This window comes from Pleurodeles waltl, chromosome 7 (genome assembly GCF_031143425.1).
Source record: "Pleurodeles waltl isolate 20211129_DDA chromosome 7, aPleWal1.hap1.20221129, whole genome shotgun sequence".
Lineage (NCBI taxonomy): Eukaryota > Metazoa > Chordata > Amphibia > Caudata > Salamandridae > Pleurodeles > Pleurodeles waltl.
This window is the reverse complement of record NC_090446.1, coordinates 1,421,802,619-1,421,824,691: the sequence shown is the minus strand read 5'-3', so window position 1 is coordinate 1,421,824,691 and position 22,073 is coordinate 1,421,802,619. Positions and strand designations below refer to the sequence as shown.

At 46.2% G+C, this 22,073-nt stretch overlaps 1 protein-coding gene across 1 annotated transcript in view; it reads right to left on the bottom strand.

Annotated features, from left to right (window-relative positions):
* The window catches only part of LOC138246436 (B-cell receptor CD22-like), a 338,718-nt gene extending 323,086 nt beyond the window's left edge, over positions 1–15,632 (bottom strand). The window contains exon 1 of the mRNA XM_069201047.1: positions 15,550–15,632. The gene's annotated coding sequence lies outside the window, so the exon portion shown is untranslated. The remainder of the gene's footprint in view (positions 1–15,549) is intronic.
* Positions 15,633–22,073: the final 6,441 nt, after the last annotated feature.

Genomic DNA, 22,073 nt, shown 5'->3' with positions numbered 1-22,073 from the left:
TGGATTCAATATTTCGCACAGACGCCGCGATCCCCGACTTTGCGCATCGGCTTGTTTTCACTCTTCACCAAAGGTACTGTACTTGGGGGTCTACTTGACTCCGTGTCCGGTGCCGCTGGTGTCGGCTTGTTGGGAACGACTCCGTCACGACGCCATGTTAACATCTCATCGAAGCATTTTTGTTTCTAAGTGCTATTTTTTAGTTTAATCTTTAAAAATTCATAACTTGACTTGTGTATGTTGGATTTTTGTTGTGTTGGTCTTGTTTTGTTTAGACAAATAGGAAATATTTATCTAAACTGGTGTTGTGTCATTTTGTAGTGTTTTCATTAAGTTACTGTGTGTGTTGGTACAAATATTTTACACCTAGCGCGCCGAGGTGAAGCCGACTGCTCTGCCAAGCTACCAAGGGGGAAAGCAGGGGTTAGCGGAGGGTGATTCTCTTTCACCCGGACTCGAGTGAGGGTCCTTGCTTGAAGAGGGGGTAACCTGACTGTCAACCAAAGACCCCATTTCTAACATTGGTGATCAGCGGTTGGGATTTGGACTTGTATTTGTACTTGACATACAGTAATTAAGTGTACACTACTGTTTGAGTTCAGACCACTACGTGACCACATACTGCTTGTCTTGAGATTTTTGCTTTTTCACTTTTTTGTGGATTTTTCCCTACGTCCACTTTGATTTTTTTCGCTGATCCTTGATTGACTTTGAACTTCATTTGGGAACTTGTTTCTGCATTTGGAATTTTGCACTCTTTTTACCTTTCATCATGTCTCTACTTGGAGATGCATCAGTTGGAGCTGACTTTGACCTTGAGAAATTGGAGAGTTATACCAAAGCTCAGTTGAAGCAGTTCTGTAAAAGTTTTGACTGTCCCATTAAGAGCTCATCCAGGAAGAAGGCGCTGCAAAAGGCGCTGAGGGCCTGGGTGACAGCCAAGAGCACTGAAGGGCACACAGAGGATGAGGGAGATGAGGAGGATGAGGAAGAGTGTTCAGTACACAATGGTATTGTGGGTGGGCCGGTTATGTCCAGGGGCAGGTAGCAGTGTCTCATCCAAGGGTCTGACACCTGAGGAGTTGCAGGACAGACAGGCAGAGAGGGCATACCAATTGGAGCTACAGAAGCTCAATCTGGAGAAAGAAAAAGAGATGAGAGAAGAGCAGTCCTTGAGGAAAGGAAGATGCAGCTGGCTCATGAGCTTAACTTAAAGGAGTTAGATCAGAGGAGCCAGTCCAGTAGGGATGGTGGCAGCAATCCTACAATGCAGCCGGAGAGAAGGGTACACATCCCAAAAGACCTTGTGAGGGATTATAAGAGGGAGGATGATATCTACTTGTGGTTCAAGGGTTATGAGTCAGCTCTCCACATGAACCTGGTCCCTGAAGCTCATTGGGGGGCAGCCCTGTGGAAGCATTTCGAGGCAGAGGGGAGGGACACACTGACAGCCTTAGGGGATGCTCAGAGTCTCACCTACCCTGTCATGAAAGAGGCCTTACTCACCAGGTATGGTCTCACCTCTGAGCAGTACAAGGAGAAGTTTAGATCCTACAAAAGAAAGGAATCCCAAACATGGTTGGAATGTGTTGATTCTTTTTGCAGGTCACTGGATGGTTGGGTGAAGGGCAGTAAGGTAAACACGTATGAGGGGCTTTACAATTTAATTGCTTGGGAGCACTTGTACAGTTTATGTTTTCCAGAGCTGCGCCAGCACCTCATTGACAGCAAGCTGACTGACCCCAGGAAGCTTGCACAGGAAGCGGACCGCTGGGAGAGCACCAGGGTCAAAAGAGGTATGGGGGAGACCATGCAAAGGATGGGCAGGATCCCTCTCAGAAGAAAGGGGGGGTAAGGGCAAACAGGGGGAGTTCTCTATAGGGCCCCAAACTGATTCCCAGGGTAAGGATTCCTAACCTCCCAGTGAAAAGAAGCCATGCTTGTCCAAAGGGAAGCCAGTGGCAGGTGGTCCCCCACGTAAGTGCTATGCATGTGACCAGGTGGGTCATGTGAGGGGGGACCCCAAATGCCCCAAAAGTACACCGGCACCCACTGGTGCACCGTCCCAGGGTTTGGCCAGTGTAGCGCTTGGGGAGGAGTTGTTTTCAGGTGGGTTGGAACCAGCAGAAATGACCCTTGTCTCACTAGGGGACAGTGAGATGGTCCAGAGAAACCTAGTGCCTGATAACACTAAGAAATACAGGCAATGGGTGACCATCAATGGACAGAGGGTGGAGGCTCCGAGAGACACAGGAGCCAGTGTGACTACAGTGAGGAGTCACCTGGTGTCTGAAGAGCAGATTGATCCCCGGGTACTTCACCAAGTAGTTGCGGTAGACAACTCTGAGCACATCTGCAGAGTGGCGCAGGTTCCCTTTGAATGGGGGGGGCGTCTCAGGTTCCTGGAAAGTAGCTGTGAGTCCAACCATGCCTGTTGATTGTTTGCTAGGTAACGACCTGGAGGATTCCCCTTGGAAGGAGGTGGAACACAGGTCTCACTTGGAGATGTTGGGTCTGCCTGGGTGGGTATGCGTATCCACCCGGTATATGTCAGCCAATCAGGGGAGTCAAGAGCCCCTGGAGCCTGAAACAGTGGCCCAGGTGACCGCCAAGAAGAGGAAGGGCAGGGGGCATGGGAAACTGGCCCCAGAAGTTCCCACAGTCCGGGAGGAGGCAGAGCCTGAGGGTGATGCCCCGGAGCCTACAGGGTAACAGGTGGCTGAACTGGGGGAGGTCCCTGAGGTGTGGCAATGGCAGCAGGAAGGGGGACCAACCAGGGAAGCATTCTGCACAGCGCAGAAGGAGTGCCCTACTTTTGAGGGGCTACGGCAGTAGGCTGCAGCCCAGGCGGCTGGCGAGGCGCCAGGTACTCACCTGATTTATTGGGAGGATGGCCTCCTGTATAGTGAGCCTAAGGTTCCTGAGCCTGGGTCAGCTCGTATGCTGGTTGTACCCCAGTGCTTCAGGGCCTTCCTACTGGGTTTGGCTCATGATGTGCCGTTGGCAGGACATCTAGGGCAGGACAAGACCTATAAGAGGCTTGTCTCCCACTTTTACTGGCCCTTGATGCACAAGCAGTCAGCTGCTTATTGTAGGTCTTGTCAGACAAGTGGTTAGAATGGGGGGAAATGCAAAGCTCCCCTCCAACCTTTACCTGTAGTCAGTACTCCCTTTGAACGGGTAGGAACTGACATTGTGGGGCCTCTGGACCCCAAGACAGGCATGGGCAACAGGTTCATCCTGGTCTTGGTGGACCATGCCACACGATACCCAGAAGCCATTCCTCTAAGGACGGTCACTGCCCCCATGGTGGGACGTGCCTTGATGGGAGTTTTTACCCGCATGGGGTTCCCCAAGGAGGTGGTATCTGATAGAGGTACAAACTTCATATCCACTCATATGAAGTCTCTGTGGAAGGTGTGTGGGGTAACCTACAAGTTCACCACCCCTTACCACCCCCAAAGTAATGGTCTGGTTGAGAGATTCAACCGCACCTTGAAAGGCATGATTCAGGGCCTGTCAGAGCCCTTGAGGCGTAAGTGGGACGTCCTCTTGCCATGCCTTCTGTTCGCTTACAGGGAGGTGCCTCAAAAGGGACTTGGCTTTAGCCCCTTTGAGCTCATCTATGGCCACCCTGTGAGGGGACCGCTCAGTCTGGTGAAGGAGGCTTTGGAGAAAGCTCCTAGTAAACCACCCCAGGATGTATTTAGCTACATGCTGGCACTAAGAAACCAGACTACCCGCTTCAGGAGTCTCGCTCAGGAGAACCTGGAAGCAAGCCAGGAGGATATGGAACGGTGGGACGACCAGAATGCCACTCTGGTTGAGTTTCAGCCTGGACAAAAATTGTGGGTCATGGCACCAGTGGAGCCTAGGGCTCTCCAAAATAAGTGGACTGGGCCTTTTGAGGTGGTGGAAAGAAAGAGCGAGCTCACCTATCTGGTAGACTTGCAATCCCCCAGGAACCCTTTGAGGGTCCTACATGTCAACCGCCTCAAACCACACTTTGAGCAAACTGAGCTATCCATGCTCCTAGCGACAGATGACGGGGTGGAGGAAGAGAGTGAGCCTCTTCCTGACCTCCTGTCTGCAGGAGAGAAAGATGGGTCTGTGGAGGGAGTGATCCTCTCCCACTCCCTGACTGAGGAACAGCAGAGGGACTGTCGCCACGTGCTGGGACAGTTCACCTCGCTGTTGTCCCTGATCCCAGGAGTCACACACCTGTGCACACATGATGTGGACACTGGTAACAGTACACCTGTTAAACATAAGGTTTGCAGGGTGACTGACAGGGTCAGGGCTTACGTTAAGGAGGAAGTCTCCAAAATGTTAACCCTAGGGGTTATTGAGCACTCCAGCAGTCCTTGGGGCAGCCCAGTGGTCTTGGTCCCAAAGGCTGCTGCTCCTGGTGCCACTCCAGAGCTTAGGTTCTGTGTGGACTACTGGGGTCTCAATGCCGTCTGCAAGACTGATGCACACCCCATCCCCCGAGCTGATGAGCTCATTGATCGGTTAGGAGCTGCCAAGTACCTCAGTACATTTGATTTAACATCCGGGTACTGGCAGATTGCCTTAACTGAGGGGGCAACGGAGAGGTCAGCATTCTCTACCCCAGATGGGCACTTCCACTTCAACGTGATGCCCTTTGGGATGAAGAATGCCCCTGCCACCTTTCAGAGGTTGGTCGACCAGGTGTTGGCAGGACTTGATGAGTTCAGTGCCGCCTACCTGGATGACATTGCTGTGTTTAGTTCCACATGGGAGGAACACCTGCAACACCTCTGGAGAGTGTTAGAGGCCCTGCAGAAGGCAGGCCTCACTATTAAGGCGAGCAAGTGCCAAATAGGGCAGGGTTCTGTGGTGTACTTAGGACACCAGGTGGGGAGTGGACAGGTGGCACCCCTACAGCCTAAGATTGATACGATTCTGTCTTGGGAGCCTCCCAAGACCCAGACTGAAGTGAGAGCCTTTTTAGGTCTCACAGGATATTACAGGAGGTTTGTTAAGGGATATGGTACCATTGTTAACCCCTTAACTGAGTTGACTTCTAAGAAGCAACCCAAGAAAGTGATCTGGACAGAGGCTTGCCAGAACGCTTTTGATGCCCTGAAGGCTGCCATGTGCACAGCACCTGTGCTGCAGGCACCTGACTACTCCAAGGAGTTTGTTGTGCAAACAGACGCCTCAGAGCATGGTATTGGAGCAGTACTCTCACAGCTTAATGAAGAGGGCCTGGATCAACCCGTAGCCTTCATTAGCAGGAGGTTACAACCCAGGGAACGTAGGTGGAGTGCCATAGAACGTGAAGCGTTTGCTGTGGTCTGGGCACTGAAGAAGCTAAGACCCTACTTGTTTGGGACTCACTTCCGAGTTCAAACCGACCACAGGTCCCTCAGATGGTTAATGCAGATGAGGGGTGAGAATCGAAAACTGTCTAGGTGATCCATTTCCCTACAGGGGATGGACTTTACGGTGGAACATCGTCCTGGTACAGAGCACGCCAATGCTGATGGTCTGTCCAGGTTCTTCCGCCTTAGTGATGAGAACTCCCATAAGGTTGGGTAGTTGCTCCCCACTTTTAGCTGGGGGGGGACACGTGTTAGACTTTTCATCCTTGGCGTGGTCTCCCTTAACTTTTTGCCTCTGTTCCCCAGGTTGTTGATGTGTGCTGGACTCTGATTTTACTGTTTTTGTTACTCTGGGCACTTTACCACTGCTAATCAGTGCTAAAGTGCAAGTGCTCCTGTTTAAAATGTGTACGTAATTGGTTCTCCATGATTGGCATATTTGTTTTACTGTTAAGTCCCTAGTAAAGTGCACTAGAGGTACCCAGGGCCTGTAAATCAAATGTTACTAGTGGGCCTGCAGCACTGGTTGTGCCACCCACACAAGTAACCCTGTAATCATGTCTCAGACCTGCTACTGCAGTGTCTGTGTGTGTATTTTTACACTGTAAATTCGACTTGGCAAGTGTACCCACTTGCCAGGCCTAAACCTTCCCTTTTCTTACATGTAAGGCACCCCTAAGGTAGGCCCTAGGTAGCCCCAAGGGCAGGGTGCAGTGTATGGATAAGGTAGGACATATAGTAATGTGGTTTATATGTCCTGACAGTGAAATACTGCCAATTTCGTTTTTCACTGTTGCAAGGCCTGTCTCTCTCATAGGATAATATGGGGGCTACCTTTAAATATGATTAAAGTGTAGATTCCCCTACAGAGTAGATGGACATGTGGAGTTTGGGGTCCCTGAACTCACAATTAAAAAAATACATATTTTAGTAAAGTTGATTTTAAGATTGTGCGTTTGAAAATGCCACTTTTAGACAGTGAGCATTTTCTTGCTTAAACCATTCTGTGACTCTGCCTGGTTTGTGGATTCCCTGTCTGGGTCAGTTTGACAGTTGGGTTGTTTTTCACCTCGCACTAGACAGTGACACAAAGGGGGCTGGGGTGTGACCTGCATTTCCCGATTAGCCATCTCTGCTAGGAGGGAGGGGTGGAGTGGTCACTCTCATCTGAAAGGACTGTGCCTGCCTCTGACAATGCCGGCTCCAACCCCCTGGTGTGTGTCTGAGGCCTTGCCTGGGCAAGGCAGGATTTCACAAGTAGGTGTGAGTCCCCTTTGAAGAAAGGGGACTTCAAAGACTAAAATGGGTATAAGAAGGGCACCCAAATCTACAGACTTTAGAAAACACTTCTGGAACCAAGAGGAACCTCTGCCTTGAGAAGAGCTGATAGCCGAGGAAGAAGTGCTGCCCTGCCTGTGACTGTGCTTTGTGGAGCTTTCCTGCAGTGCTGCTTCTGCCAGAGTAACAGGGCAAAGACTGGACTTTGTGTGCCTTCCATCTTCTGAAGAAATCTCCAAGGGCTTGAGTTAGAGCTTGCCTCCTGTTGTTTGAAGTCTCAGGGACAGCAAAGACTTCTCTCTGCCAGCACCTGGAGGCTCTGGAGAGACTGCTGCTCTGACAAGTGGTACCCTATCCAGTCCCTGGGCCCTTGAAAGAAAAGCTGGTGGAAATCAACTTCGGACGACTCCGGACCGACACCGCTGCTGAATCCGGTAACGCCGCCTGCACCTGACGCCGTGACCTTCGCTGGAACGCAACGCTCTTCGCAGGTCCAACGCCGCAGCAGCCCCGCTGAAATCCACGACTCCGTGGAAGTTGCCGCACCACGTCGTGACCGACGCCGCTCGAAGTGCACGGAATCAACGTTTCGCACAGACGCCGCGATCCCCGACTTTGCGCATCAGCTTGTTTTCACTCTTCACCAAAGGTACTGTACTTGGGGGTGTACACGACTCCGTGTCCGGCGCCGCTGGTGTCGGCTTGTTGGGAATGACTCCGTCACGATGCCGTGTTAACATCTCATCGAAGCATTTTTGTTTCTAAGCGCTATTTTTGAGTTTAATCTTTAAAAATTCATAACTTGACTTGTGTATGTGGGATTTTTGGCGTTTTGGTCTTGTTTAGATAGATATTTCCTATTTTTCTAAACTGGTGTTGTGTCATTTTGTAGTGTTTTCTTTAAGTTACTGTGTGTGTTGGTACAAATATTTTACACCTAGCGCTCTGAGGTTAAGCCTACTGCTCTGCCAAGCTACCAAGGGGGTAAGCAGGGGTTAGCGGAGGGTGATTCTCTTTTACCCTGACTAGAGTGAGGGTCGTTGCTTGAACAGAGGGTAACCTGACTGTCAACCAAAGACCCCATTTCTAACAAGATGGCACTACATTTATGTTCTTTGGGTAAAACAGTGGCATTACAAATGAATATTTGACCAGGACCTTTACATCCCCCGTCACACTTGTTCATCAATCCCTGGAATGCAAACCAGTGAGATTTTCCCCAATAAGAAGGAATGGGTGGTAAAATACTGAGAACTGTACTTCACCAGAAAAAAAAAAAAAAAACACCTTTGAACCACTTAAAAATAGAATTTCAGCATGAGGACACATATGTTCTAATACTTGCATCTGCATCCCTGGGCACTCTTTCTATTCTATAAAGAAATAGGTTTGTTGGAGACATCTGAATTCTAAAAGCTGTGAAACTACAAGGGATTGATCTTTGACGTGTCATATATGTTAGACTGATAAGCCTTAGGGTCATCTTACCCAAAACATTTTAACTTCAGCCCCCACTTCAACTAATCTCATTGTGGCTAGCATTAGAACTGTGCACTTAACCACAGCTAACCAGTGGTACAGTGATGGTGCTCTCTCCTTTAAATGTGGTAGAATTGGCTTACACCCAATTGGCACACGTAACTTATTTTTAAGTCCCTAACAACGTGGTACTTCATATTCCCAGGGTGTGTAAGTTAAATGCTGTGAGTAGGCCTGCGGCATTTATTGTGCCAACCATTTAAGTAGCCCTGCAAACATGGCTCAGGCCTGCCGTTGCAGCTGGTGTGTGCAGTTTTAAATTGACATTCTGACCTGGTAAAATTTACCTTACTTTTTCATTCATATGCCACCCCTAATGTGGGCTCTGGACAACCCAGTGGGCAGGGTGCAGTATATTTAAAACATACGACATGTATTTTTTATTACTGCATAGCCTACCTATCCAATAGGATAGATTTGGGTACCTTATTACATTAGTAAGAGATAACTCAATTCGGAGCAGGTAGACTGCATTAATAAAAACATTATTAGTCTGGGGCAAACCGTGTGCAATAATTTAGTGATTTTTTTGCAAATCAAAAAGGTGAATCTTATTTTTAATGGATTCACGTATATTTTAAATGATACACCTTTGGTAGCCACAGATTTACCAGTTACTCCATCAGAAGTCCAGAGTGTCAGACTGAAGGCCTTACCCAAATGCCCTCTCTGCCTTTACACTAATTTCAGCCAAGAAGGTCTCTGAACTTATTGATGTCAGCAAATCTGGTGCACATTCCGATAATTTTCCAGCAGCTTGGAAAAAAGATTTGGGGCTTCCTCTGCTAAAAAATAAATAAGTAAACCTCCCTTGATCCTCAAGATGTGAAGAACTACCTGCCTATCTCATGTCTTTCACTGCCCACCAAGATATTGGAGAAGGCTATGAAAGCAGATCTGATGGCTTTTCTTGATGAATACCATGTGTTAGACTGCTTGCAATACAGTTTTACACCTAACAATTGTACTGAGTCAGCCTCAGTGATTGCTGCAGAGGAGATTAGAAACATAGTGGACAAAGGTTGGATTGCGGTGCTAATTCTTCTCAATTTATCAGCTATGTTTGATATTGTAAACTATTATTTGCTTATCAACTGTCTCGAAAGTATTGGCATAAAAGAATCAGCACTCTCCTGTCTGACCTCCTTTCTGTTTGATAGAGAGCAAGTGGTCCAATTTGGAGATTTTAATTCAGAACCTTTCTCCCTTCCGTGAGGGATATTCCCAGGTATCTTCTCATAGCTTCACTCTTTGGAATATATATATAACCCCCTTGGCCAATCTGATCAGTTCCTGTGGTTTCACTGTAATTCTTTATCCCGATGTTAAACAGATAGCAGTATCTGTTTTGTGTAATGTCGAGGAGGTTGCCAAACAGTTTAGTAAATCTATTCATAAAGCACTTCTGTTTACTTTCAAAAGATCTTTCAATGGCACGTTCCCATTCATAACCTCAAGTCCAGCCAAAATGGTGGCCATTCCCAAAATTAACAAACAATTTTGATGGGGTGGTAGAAGCTTTTCCTTTCTGTATGCAAGCTGTGGATTCACTTCCCTTTCAGCTTAAAGCTCAGTACAATTTGCTACGTTTTAGAAAACAGGTCAAAACCTGACTTTTCTCGTGCTCTGATGCTAAATAGGTCTGCATCTAGATGGCTCCCCCTCGGACGATAGTGCTAAGACACCTTTGGGCATTAGCACGCTTTAGAAGCATTTAACTTACGTTCCTACTAAGACAGTTTGAGCTGGGTGTCTAAAGAATTACAATAAAAGCCCTCTCTCACATGCCTGGAACTACCACTTTTAGAAAGCTAGCATTTTGTTGTCCCAACCATTTGGTGTCTGCTGCAAGTATCCTGGATCACAAGACTAGGTGTAGTTGACAGTTGGTGTTTGTGTATTGCTCCCAGACAGTGAGACAACGAGAGGATAGGTGTTAGTAGTGTGGCGTGGCCACTCTGACTTATTGAGGAGGAGAAGCTGTCACCTACCAGATTTGAACATCACAAAGGCCCTGCCTGAGCACTCTCTCAAAAGGGTTTGCCACTAGTCTATTGTGCCCCCATACAAACTGGAGCCAAACCAGAGAGGCAGACATTTCCAAGCACCTCTGATGGGTGGAATCTTCTAGAAGCTTCTCCTACTTCAAAGTGGGCAACAGATATAAGTATATAAGTATTGGACCTCAGAATCCAACTCTTCTGTACACATCTGGATCTGTGAAAGACTTAGAAGGACTGCAGTGCTGCTTTGTTGCAAAAAAGGAGTGCCATTTGTCTGCGCTGCTGACCTTTTTGCCTAAGTGATACGGACTAGACTTGCATCTTGAAACAAGGACCACCTGAGTGACTCCAAGGACTAGTTGGCTGGCTTACTGATCAGAAGCCTTAGGGACAGAACAGGTTTGCTCCATCTTGAACCCATCACCTGGGCTCTGCCAGCTGTGAGTTCCACTCTCCCAAGTGGCGACACCCCTTCCTGGACCATTGGAAATGCGGTGCATCAGAACAGATTCATCACCTCACAGAAACTCCACCCCTGAGCCATTGCATGGTGCATTGACTCAGCCTCGCTGATGCAGGTCTTTGCATTACAAGCCCCTCTATGACAATGCAGGACCTCACACTTGAGCTTAAGAAAAACCAATGCTGCGTGAAGCATGACCCCACCAGTACTTTGCAAAACAACCACAAAGCAGGATCTGGCAAGGCTTCATAACCAGGATTCAAGGTACTCTTGTTCAGCAGGCCTAACTGAGTCCCTGCTGCCAGCATTGTGGTCAGCCTAGATTTGCAACTGTGTCCCGAACCAGTGGGGCCAGATAACTACAGATGGAATTGTGTTTTTTGGTGCTATGTAACTTTAAAATTGCATATCATAGGTTCTACTGATATTATTTTTCTTGTTTTAGTCTTGAATTATTTGTTTTACTCTATTTTTGTGTGATGTTTCACAGGATTCATACTCTGTTACTAGCAGATTTAGCTCACACCGGGTTCTGCTTCACTTTTGTCTTCCTAGTCAGGCTGTCTCTAAACCCAGTGGGAAGGGGATATACCCTAGAATTGGTTTCAAGTTATCTGAGGCACTTCCCCATTTCCATAGCTACCCATCTGGATGGGAAGAGTGAGCTCAGCACAAGGAAAGAAATGTTCTGTCATGTTGGTTTGGGGTGGAAAAATGCAGCGTGGGACGGTTTGGTGTCAGGCCAACGGGAACTACAGCAAAAGTGGGTAGGGTTACCCATAGAAATGTTTTCCTTGTTGTTTAGGGAGAGGCCAGGAGTCACACCCACAGGCTAGTGACAAGCATATATGTGGCAACCTTGGGCCACCTCTTCAGAACCCTCTGGACCCTTGGAAGACAAAAGAACAGATGCATCTCCCCACCCCCAATCGCGGAATGACTGGATTGGAATGATATGCAAAAAAATGGCAACGGAAATGCTCACTTAAGAGCTGAGATGGGAAAGTGATATACTTAGCGTATACTTAGAATTTTTAGATTTTCTATTGGTAGGGCGTCTATGGAATAGTTATCCAGAAATAATGTGAACATATTAATGAATGTCAAGTTACTGAACGATTCTTAATTGATCAATAAAATGTAGTTTGTAAAAGAAAATAATAAAAAGGTCCCAGATTTTGGGATACCTTAAACCCCATACTGACTTTGGAATTCAGTCACTTATACGTTTTTAAAAAAATAAACTCTTGATGAAAGCTCTAGTCAGACTAGCTCTATTAATATTAACGTTTGGAATTGAGAGCATCAGAAAATAAATTCTACCCTGAATAAACTTTAACCTAAATTCTCTCTTAAATTCTTTATATATTTTAAGCATCTCTGCACTCTCAAGTAACTGGATGTGATATGTAGTGCCAGCCAAAGCACAAAACAAACATAAATATAACCTATGCTACTGAACATCACTTAATTTGTAGAAACTAAATATTGAAGGGATTTGAGTTTCAATATACTCAAACGTTTTTAAGTTCGGGGCTGCTCTTTCCATGGGAAGGATTTATACCTCAGCCATGAGTGACCCGACTGTAGAATATACTGGTATCCTAATTTTGTTCACCAAGCTAACATAACCATTGAGCTTATGGGCCGAGGCTTACACGATCAATTTATACTGATTTTAAGGTTCAGAACGTGTTTTTTTGGGTGCGCCTAGTTTGCACTATTTTCGTGAATTATTTTTTTTTTCTCCATTTTGTGAAGTTTAGAATAGCTCAATTTTGGTCTGAGGGGATTAGAGCGTTATACATCAGCACCAGTTTACATATACACGATACAATTATTATTTGTGTTTAGGGACGGGGACAGAAAGTGATTTGGTTATTTATAATCAAAGGATGTTGAGCTTATGGAGGGACTCGAACCTAGTGCCAAATTTGCCAGCTCTGGCTCTAAAACCAGGGCTCTATATCCAGAAAACACAAAAAAAACTAAACAAGTTAATAAATATTTCGTTTTGCTATAAAAAGCATCCTTTAATACTTTTTAGACATAAGAAATCGCATAACAAACATACTAAAGGAAGAAATATTAAACAACTGTGCGATCATGAATTGATCAATCATACAATTGTAAATTTGGATTATGTCACAGTTTTAATTGTCAATGCGTTTCAGTGGGTAAAATGTATTTCTGGAATCTTCAGTAAAGGGCAATTGTAGAAATGTATCAGACCAATATTATTAAAAGCATTCATCATAATCGTAGTAGCAAATTCTCCCATGATGTAGAGATATGAAGGGCAGGGCCATAAATCATATAATGTTCCCAATATGTTCGGTCAACCATTAATTTCTTGTCTCAATGAGCTTACCCTACTTTGGGGCTCATGCACTTCTGTAAACATCCAGCCAGTCTCACGCTTATTTTATTAGATAGATATGGACTTTGGCACCAATGAACTTGCCCAGTCCATTGCCTCACACATCAGATTTTACGGTAAAGGTATATAGAGTATCATTTAAATTAACCTTCTTGTGACACCCCAGTTGTGTCTATCATCAGTAAAGAACACTTTTGCTCCGAATGACACAGTCAGACACCAAAAGGTATGGCTCCTGAGGCTTAAAACACGACTTGGGCCATTGGTATCCCGAGGGTAAACAAAACATACCTTGTCTGTCCCCTTGGTTGTTGAGGGGTTACTCTCCTTTATTACCCGTAGCTCTGGCTTTTAGGACCTTGGGTCTCCTTCAATAGTACTGAGCAGACATTGTTTTCAGTTTCAGGCTTGCCCCCTTTAAATCCCATTGATATTACATCACATTTAGTTTGATATTTGGGTTGACACCAAAACCCTTGCACAGACATCCTGTATGCCTGCGAGTAAAGTTTGGTTAGTAGTAAGATTCCATATTGAGAGTCTGACTGATGAAATCAGTAGAACCTAATTGAATATGCCCCACTTTGACATGCCAGATGACAGTGGTTTCGATAGAGCTTCCCTAGATAATGAAAGTGTATTTTCTGCATTCCTGGTGCTGAAGGGATTACACACAGATACAAAAGGTAGGGACGATGGAGACAGGGTTACTGCTAGACATGCGTGTTAGAAATGGGGTTTTTGGTTGACAGTCAGGTTACCCTCTGTCCAAGCAAGAACCCTCACTCTAGTCAGGGTAAGTCACACACAATCCAAAATTATCCTGTGCCCACCCTCTGGTAGCTTGGCACGATTTGGTATTACCATTCTGGCCATACTAAATATGACCTTCCTACTCCTTTCAGATCAGCAGCTACCGCTTCAATACTGTATGAGGGCAGCCCCAACGTTAGCCTATGAAGGGAGCAGGCCTCACAGTAGTGCAAAAACGAATTTAGGAGTTTTACACTACCAGGATATGTAAACTGCACATGTACATACCCTGCCTTTCACCCACACAGCACCCCGTTCTAGGGGTTACCTAGTGCACACATTAGGGGTGACATATGTGGAGAAAGGGGAGGTTTAGGCTTGGCAAGTACTTGTATATGCTAAGTCGAGGTGACAGTGAAACTGCACACACAGGCCTTGCAATGGCAGGGCTGAGAAAAGGAAAAGGGGCTACTTAAGTGGGTGGCACAACCAGTGCTGCAGGCCCACTAGTAGCATTTAATCTACAGGCGCTAGGCACATAGAGTGCACATTACTAGGGACTTATAAGTAAATTAAATAGTCCAATCAGGTATGATTCAAGGTTACCATGTTTTAAGGAAGAGAGCATATGCACTTTAGCACTGGTTAGCAGTGCTAAAGTGCGCAGAGTCTAAAAGCCAGCAAAAACAGTGTCCAAAATGTGGAGGGAGGCAGGCAAAAAGTTAGGGGTGACCACCCTAAGGCTGTCCGGTCTAACAAGGCGTTAATATGACGTACCCGCTTAAATCAATGGGCCTCCTCGCACTTTGCTATAATAGCCTCAAAATTTTGGGCGCTAGTGTAGCAAAGCGCCACTATGGCGTAGAAATCTCATCCTAAATACAGTGCACACATGGTGGAGGTAGGTGGTTGCGGAGGCGCAAGAAAAGTGGCGCTGCATTGGGTGCAACGCCACTTTTCTGAAATTCGGCCCTAAATGTGTTGCTTTGAGCCCTTAAACATTATAAACTCGGAAGTGCCACGTTTAAGGTGCCTCCTTAGACCACTCTTTCTCCACTGTTTAGAAGAACTACAAATAACCCCATAATTATTCCAAGGTCGGGCGATTAAACCATAAACATCACATCAGCAGCTGTTTTCCTAGATTAGAAATTAATCAAACTGGAGAACTTTTAGGTGAATGTGAAGCGTTTGAAGAGTCGGGGTGAAGTCACTCAAAGTGAAGGGAGCGAGTCACTGAAGTGGGCTGACCTATTTCCCCATGAACTAAGCTGTGATGGGAGGAGCAACATGCGAACTGCATTGAAACAGGCCAATGAATGAAGTGCACTGACTATGTATATTATGTGTGAAGGTTTGGGAAAAACCAGAGCTGTCTCAAAGGGCAGAACTAACGATATGAAACCAGGGTTAATGTGAGGTTAACACTGTCCGTGGGACTGCAGGGGCTGTTCCCATCTCTGTAGTACTCAGGAAAATGGAAATATATATGCAAATCCAACCACTGCTGCTTCACTGACCTTTCAAATTTGCAGCTGAGAATCCCAGGTGATTTCCAATTCTAAAGACTCAGGAATTCCCCAAACCAAAGACCCTTTTACCAAGCAGACAGAAGCCAACGCAACTCGTGTTTGTGTTTTGACCTTTCGTCCTCCGTCACGTTACTTTACAGATTCCTTTGGTTTTTGTGGTTATGGAAACAGAAGCGCGTGAAGAGGGAGAGTCAGGCTTCACGACACCGAAGGTTTAAGTGTAACTATTTAAAAGAGAAGCAGTTTCCCTTACCTGCTGTCGCGAGCGGTTCCAGCGCCGAGGATGGGAGATGGTTCCCTTCCTGCTTGCATGCTGCTGCAGTTTTCACCCCCGACAAGAGGCAGCAATGTTCTGAGAGCTCGGCCACGCCCTTCTTGCTCAAGGCAAAAATCGCCTCCACCTGGAATGTTTTGGCCCGTATTTGCCAAAGAAGGTAGCAGCACACGAGGCAGAGCACATCCTGAGCACAGTTTTTTTTTTCTACTGCGGATGATAATCTATGGGTTGGTTTGAAATATATGAGAACTCCAAGTCGCAGAATGCACAGCGTCTGTTTGATGGTGCCCCCTCCCCCCCCCACGAGGCAGAGTGCATTGGTACCCTTAGGTTTACTGCACAGCGCTTGGAAACAGCAAAACTGCGGTGTAGGACGCTATAGAATAAACACATTATACAATATTATTATCCATAATAACACTAATAAGGTCACCTAGAGTCTGAGACTTTTATGAAAGTTCGCGGGGGTTGCGGGGTAAAGTACTGAGCATGTGTCTCGTGCAATAGCCTTTTTCCATCAATCCCGTGTCAGTAAAAGTAATTTCTGTCTTCTCAAGATCAGATGCTAGAATGTCGGGTAACCCTAATTTTGATAAAGGTGAAAAGGATTTCGGGTTGGGTAGAATCATTTTTGCACCGAATACATGTAACTGCATCACTTGAAGGCATCTTTTAGACAAAGTGGAAACACTTGAGGGTTACGAGATGGCTCCATGTTCCAAAGAAGCAATAGCTCACCCCTGTGGTTTAGTTTACCAACCTGATGCATTGTGCGAGTTGTAGTCCTATTCACTTCTTTCCGTCCATTTAAAGCATAACACCTAAATAGGCCGATTTTCGATAGAAAAGAGCAGGACTGAAACTATGCGTCCTTGGTTGATAGAGTCCCCTGGGAATATTGGTCGAAGTGCCTTAAAAGAGAATAGGAACTTTGAAACTGTGTGCAAATTGGGGGAATGAGCATTATCCAGAGTCAAAGGCGTGGGTGAAAAAAAGAAAATATTCTTTAACTTGTTTCAGTCTTTCCCTTCCAGGTAACTACATGTAAAAGAACACACAGCTCAAATGAAAAATAAATTAAAGTTAAGTTGATCTGTGGGAAATGCACTATCATACATTATGCACAGCAGAGGTCTGTGTCTGTAACCAGAGGCCCAAAGAACGGAATCCTGATTGGTGCAGTGGAGAATAGTGACGTGTATGTATATTGCTACGAAATTCCAGCCCGACAGAAAGCACTGTGAACAAGTAAGTCATTATTTTAAACTTGCATTACACACAGTACAAGATAGGCTGCTAAAATATGTGACAAAAGGTTAAGACAAAAAGTGCTTCCAAAATTTGGGTTAGGATCATTTTATTAAGTGCTTAGTTAATTACGCTTACACTAAAATTCAAGTGGAAACACACATTTCACATTAAAAGATATCACCACCAAGTGAGCCTCCAGTTCCTAAAATGCAGAGAGTTCCTGCCCTGGTACTGGAAGGCGTCACTGCCATATTAGTTCAAAAAGTTAAAATACCGTCAGGCGAACACCCGAGTCCTAAAGTGCATGTGTGCCAAAAAAGCGCAAATGCCGTTTAGACTGTAGTGTAAAACAAAGAGCACCTCTATTGTTGTTTTAGCACCATGGCAGGGAGCTGAGGCCTATGTCTTTCGATCTTGAGTGGTTGTACCACTCAGGGCACACTCCACTCCCTCCAAGTATCTCACCTTTTGAGCAATCCGTTTTTAATTGTCAGAGTTGAGGCAGCTTCGGGCCGCATATCTGCAAGTGTGAACCCCAGATGTACCCATAGCGGCGCAAAAGCCTATGGTGATCCCTCAGAGTTCTGTTGCATAGGCCGAACATGTGGGACACAGTTTTGGGTGTTAGCCCGCAGAGCCGGCAGTGCTCATCTTTTACGGCCGGCGCCCTGGACTATGCCATGTTTGCCCACTGGGAGGACCCCCAGACGGTGAAGCAAGTGCTTACCTCTTAGTACTGTAGGTTAGGACTTCTCCCAGATATGGCTGAGGGGCTAGGTTCTTATAGCTGTTTAAAACTAGCTAGGCGTGATGCCTTTTCTCAAAGGTTGTCTTATCTTCAACTAGCAACATGTGTTTTGTTGCTTTTTTGGTTAAAGATTTGAATAGCTTGTGGTTGAGCTCCAATGTCCATAAACTCTCAATGTCAAGCTGCTTTATTGAGGGGGGCAAGGTATTTTCGTGCTGGCAAGCAGGGCTTCATTGTTCTAAAATATAGATTTTAGTAGTACACAGATTGTACATAATGTGTTTTTTTAAACTGTCCTTTAAAAGCACATACTTCAGAGCTCAGCTGGTAACTCCCTTGCAATACCACTCAAAAAGAATAAATCTTTTATGAAGATGCTTCAAGTGATTCCATTATGTAGCCAATATGGCTTCCAAACACCCTTTACATTTGCAGATTGACCAGTTGCACACTTTTGCATTTCTTTCAGGCACCCAGGCAAGAAGTCTTACTTAGCTGCATGCCCATCCCTTGGTTTCACAGCACAGGAGACTCCCTGCTTTACACTTCATCTGAAGATTTTCCATTCTCAAGTTAACCATCCCAGGATGGTTGTCTGCTCACAAAAAGCAGGGTAAGCATTTTTCTTAAATTAAAAAAAATATGGTCACATCGTACTCCTCATATCCCACACACTTCGACCAATGCCTGAGAACCTTAAAATACTGTTAAGGTGAGAAATTTGGACTGTGGGCTATAGATATCTCTGTGCAAAAGAATTAGGAACAAAGTGTGTTTGTGCTTGTTTGCTCACATTGATACCAATGTTGCCTTTCCCTCAGTCCATGTCTTCCTTGCACAGTCATAACAAGAGGAGTGAATGTTCCTGAGGACAGAACATCACCAAGCAAAAACAAATATACCATCTAGCTTCTCATCCCTCCAAATGGTTGGCTTCCTGTTTTCTGCATTTTACAGAAAAGTTGGCCCATCCATACTGCTTGTTTTTATTTCTCTGCAGAAGGAGCCTCCATGCAAAAGATGGATAAGATGTTTTTGTCTTTTTCTTTTTACTGTTATTGCATTTTTGGTGGGTGCTTTGGTGGACTCAGGTTCTGACAGTGGTGGCCGGCAGCTTTGGGAGGGAGGGGGGCGGGCGGGGCACACACACACACACACACACACAGACTCATTCTTTCACACACAGACACGCATGCACGCATGCTCATCCATTAACAACACTCATTCCATTCAAACATGCACGCACGCACCAAACATTAATTTTACAAGATCACACACATTCATTCTTTCACACACGCACGCACGCACATCCATTAACAACACTGTTAGAAATAGGGTCTTTGGTTGACAGTCAGGTTACCCCCTGTTCAAGCAAGGACCCCCACTCTAGTCATGGTAAAAGAGAATCACCCTCAGCTAACCCCTGCTTACCCCCTTGGTAGCTTGGCAGAGCAGTAGGCTTAACCTCCGAGCTCTAGGTGTAAAGTATTTGTACCAACACACACAGTAACTTAATGAAAACACTACAAAATGACACAACACCGGTTTAGAAAAATAGGAAATATTTATCTAAACAAAACAAGACCAAAACGACAAAAATCCGACATATACAAGTCAAGTTATGAATTTTTAGAGATTAAACTCAAAAATAGCGCTTAGAAACAAAAATGCTTCGATGAGATGTTAATACGGCATTGTGACGGAGTCGTTCCCAACAAGCCGACACCAGCGGCACCGGACACGGGGTCGTGTAGAACCCCAAGTACAGTACATTTGATGAAGAGTGAAAACCAGCCGATGCGCGAAGTCAGGGATCGCGGCGTCTGTGCGAAACGTTGAATCCGTGCACTTCGAGCGGCGTCGGTCACAACGTGGTGCGGCGACTTCCACGGAGTCGCGGGCTTCAGCGGGGCTGCAGCAGCGTCGGGCCTGCGAAAAGCGTCGCGTTCCAGCGAAGGTCACCGCGTCAGTCCGGAGTCGTCCGAAGTCGATTTCCTTGGATTTCCACCAGCTTTTCTTTCAAGGGCCCAGGGACTGGATAGGGCACCACTTGTCAGAGCAGGAGTCTTTCCAGAGACTCCAGGTGCTGGCAGAGAGAAGTCTTTGCTGTCCCTGAGACTTCAAACAACAGGAGGCAAGCTCTAACTCAAGCCCTTGGAGATTTCTTCACAAGATGGAAGGCACACAAAGTCCAGTCTTTGCCCTCTTACTCTGGCAGAAGCAGCACTGCAGGAAAGCTCCACAAAGCACAGTCACAGGCAGGGCAGCACTTCTTCCTCAGCTATCAGCTCTTCTCCAGGCAGAGGTTCCTCTTGGTTCCAGAAGTGTTTCTAAAGTCTGTAGATTTGGGTGCCCTTCTTATACCCATTTTAGTCTTTGAAGTCACCTTTCTTCAAAGGGGACTCACACCTACTTGTGAAATCCTGCCTTGCCCAGGCAAGACCTCAGACAAACACCAGGGGGTTGGAGCCAGCATTGTCAGAGGCAGGCACAGTCCTTTCAGATGAGAGTGACAACTCCACCCCTCCCTCCTAGCAGAGATGGCTAATCAGGAAATGCATGTTACACCCCAGCCGCCTTTGTGTCACTGTCTAGTGCGAGGTGAAAAACAACCCAACTGTCAAACTGACCCAGACAGGGAATCCACAAACAAGGCAGAGTCACAGAATGGTTTAAGCAAGAAAATACTCACTTTCTAAAAGTGGCATTTTCAAACGCACAATCTCAAAATCAACTTTACTAAAATATGTATTTTTAAATTGTGAGTTCAGGGACCCCAAACTCCACATGTCCATCTACTCTCTAGGGGAATCTACACTTTAATCATATTTAAAGGTACCCCCCATGTTATCCTATGAGAGAGACAGGCTTTGCAACAGTGAAAAACGAAGTTGTCAGTATTTCACTGTCAGGACATATAAACCACATTACTATATGTCCTACCTTATCCATACACTGCACCCTGCCCTTGGGGCTACCTAGGGCCTACCTTAGGGGTGCCTTACATGAAAGAAAAGGGAAGGTTTAGGTCTGGCAAGTGGGTACACTTGCCAAGTCGAATTTACAGTGTAAAACTACACACACAGACACTGCAGTGGCAAGTCTGGGACATGATTACAGAGCTACTTATGTGGGTGGCACAACCAGTGCTGCAGGCCCACTAGTAGCATTTGATTTACAGGCCCTGGCACCCCTAGTGTACCTTACTAGGGACTTACTAGTAAATCAAATATGCCAATCATGGATAAACCAGTTACATACAATTTACACGGAGAGCATATGCACTTTAGCACTGGTTAGCAGTGGTTAAGTGCTCAGAGTTGAAAAGCCAACAGCAACAGGTCAGAAATAAAATAGGAGGCAGGAGGCAAAAAGACTGGGGATGACCCTGCATAAGCAAAAGTCCAACAAACACTCATTCCATTCAAACATGCACGCACGCACCAAACATTCATTTTACAAGATCACACACATTCATTCTTTCACACACACGCACGCACGCACATCCATTAACAACACTCATAACACTCAAACATGCACGTGCGCACCAAACATTCAATGTAAAATATAACACACATACATACACACACACACTTACCTTTAGCCTCCAGGTCCCAGGAGGGTTGGGACTGCTGCCTTCCCTCATTGGCTGACCTGACGTCAGCCAATGAGGGAAGGCAGCAGCCCCAGCCTCGTCACAGAGTGGGATGGGGTCAGTGAGACTGCTGACCCCACCCCACTCTGTGACAAAGTGTCACTGATTGACACTCGCCCTGGGCACTTCAGGGCTTAAACTGAAGCGCCCATGGAGAGTGTCAATTGGTGACGCTTTCCTCGTCACCCAGGGGAGGGCCTCGAGGCACCTTTGCTGGGCCGAGGAGGTCACGCCCATAGGAGCTGTGACCTCCTCAGCCCAGCAAAGTTCAGCTCAGGCAGCCAGAAGTCTGCGCAAATCGTGCATGTCTGCTCCTGGCTGCCTGACCTGAGCATGAAGAGTGTCTGTCAGGCTGACCTTTGTTCAGCCTGACGGACACTCTTCATGGGGTCGGGGGGCGTGGCCCCTCTGCCCTAAAGGTCGGGCCACGACTGGGTTCTGACTCCCTTGCTAATTCTATCCATGTGTGAGGTTCTGCTGTATGATGCAATGGTATGTTTAGCTGTGGCCACAACCTCCTCAGGGTCTGAATAAAGAGAATGTGGCCAAAGGTGCGCATACTTATGTTTGTTGGGAAACACGTGTATTCCTTCTGGGAGCATCAAGGAGGGTTTCCTGGCAGCCATAAGAGATGATCCACTCTCGTTTTTGCAGTATGGGTTATGAGCTCAGGGAGTGAAGCATTTGCAGGAGCAACGGTGCAGGCTAAGACATGCTTGCAAAAAATTTCACAATTTGGATGACAGTCCTCATGTGGGGTAGACCACAGTGATTCTTTCTATGGCAGCCACACAAGAGATGCTAGTAATGGCTGCGGTAGCAGCTTTTAAAATGAGGTGCAACCCC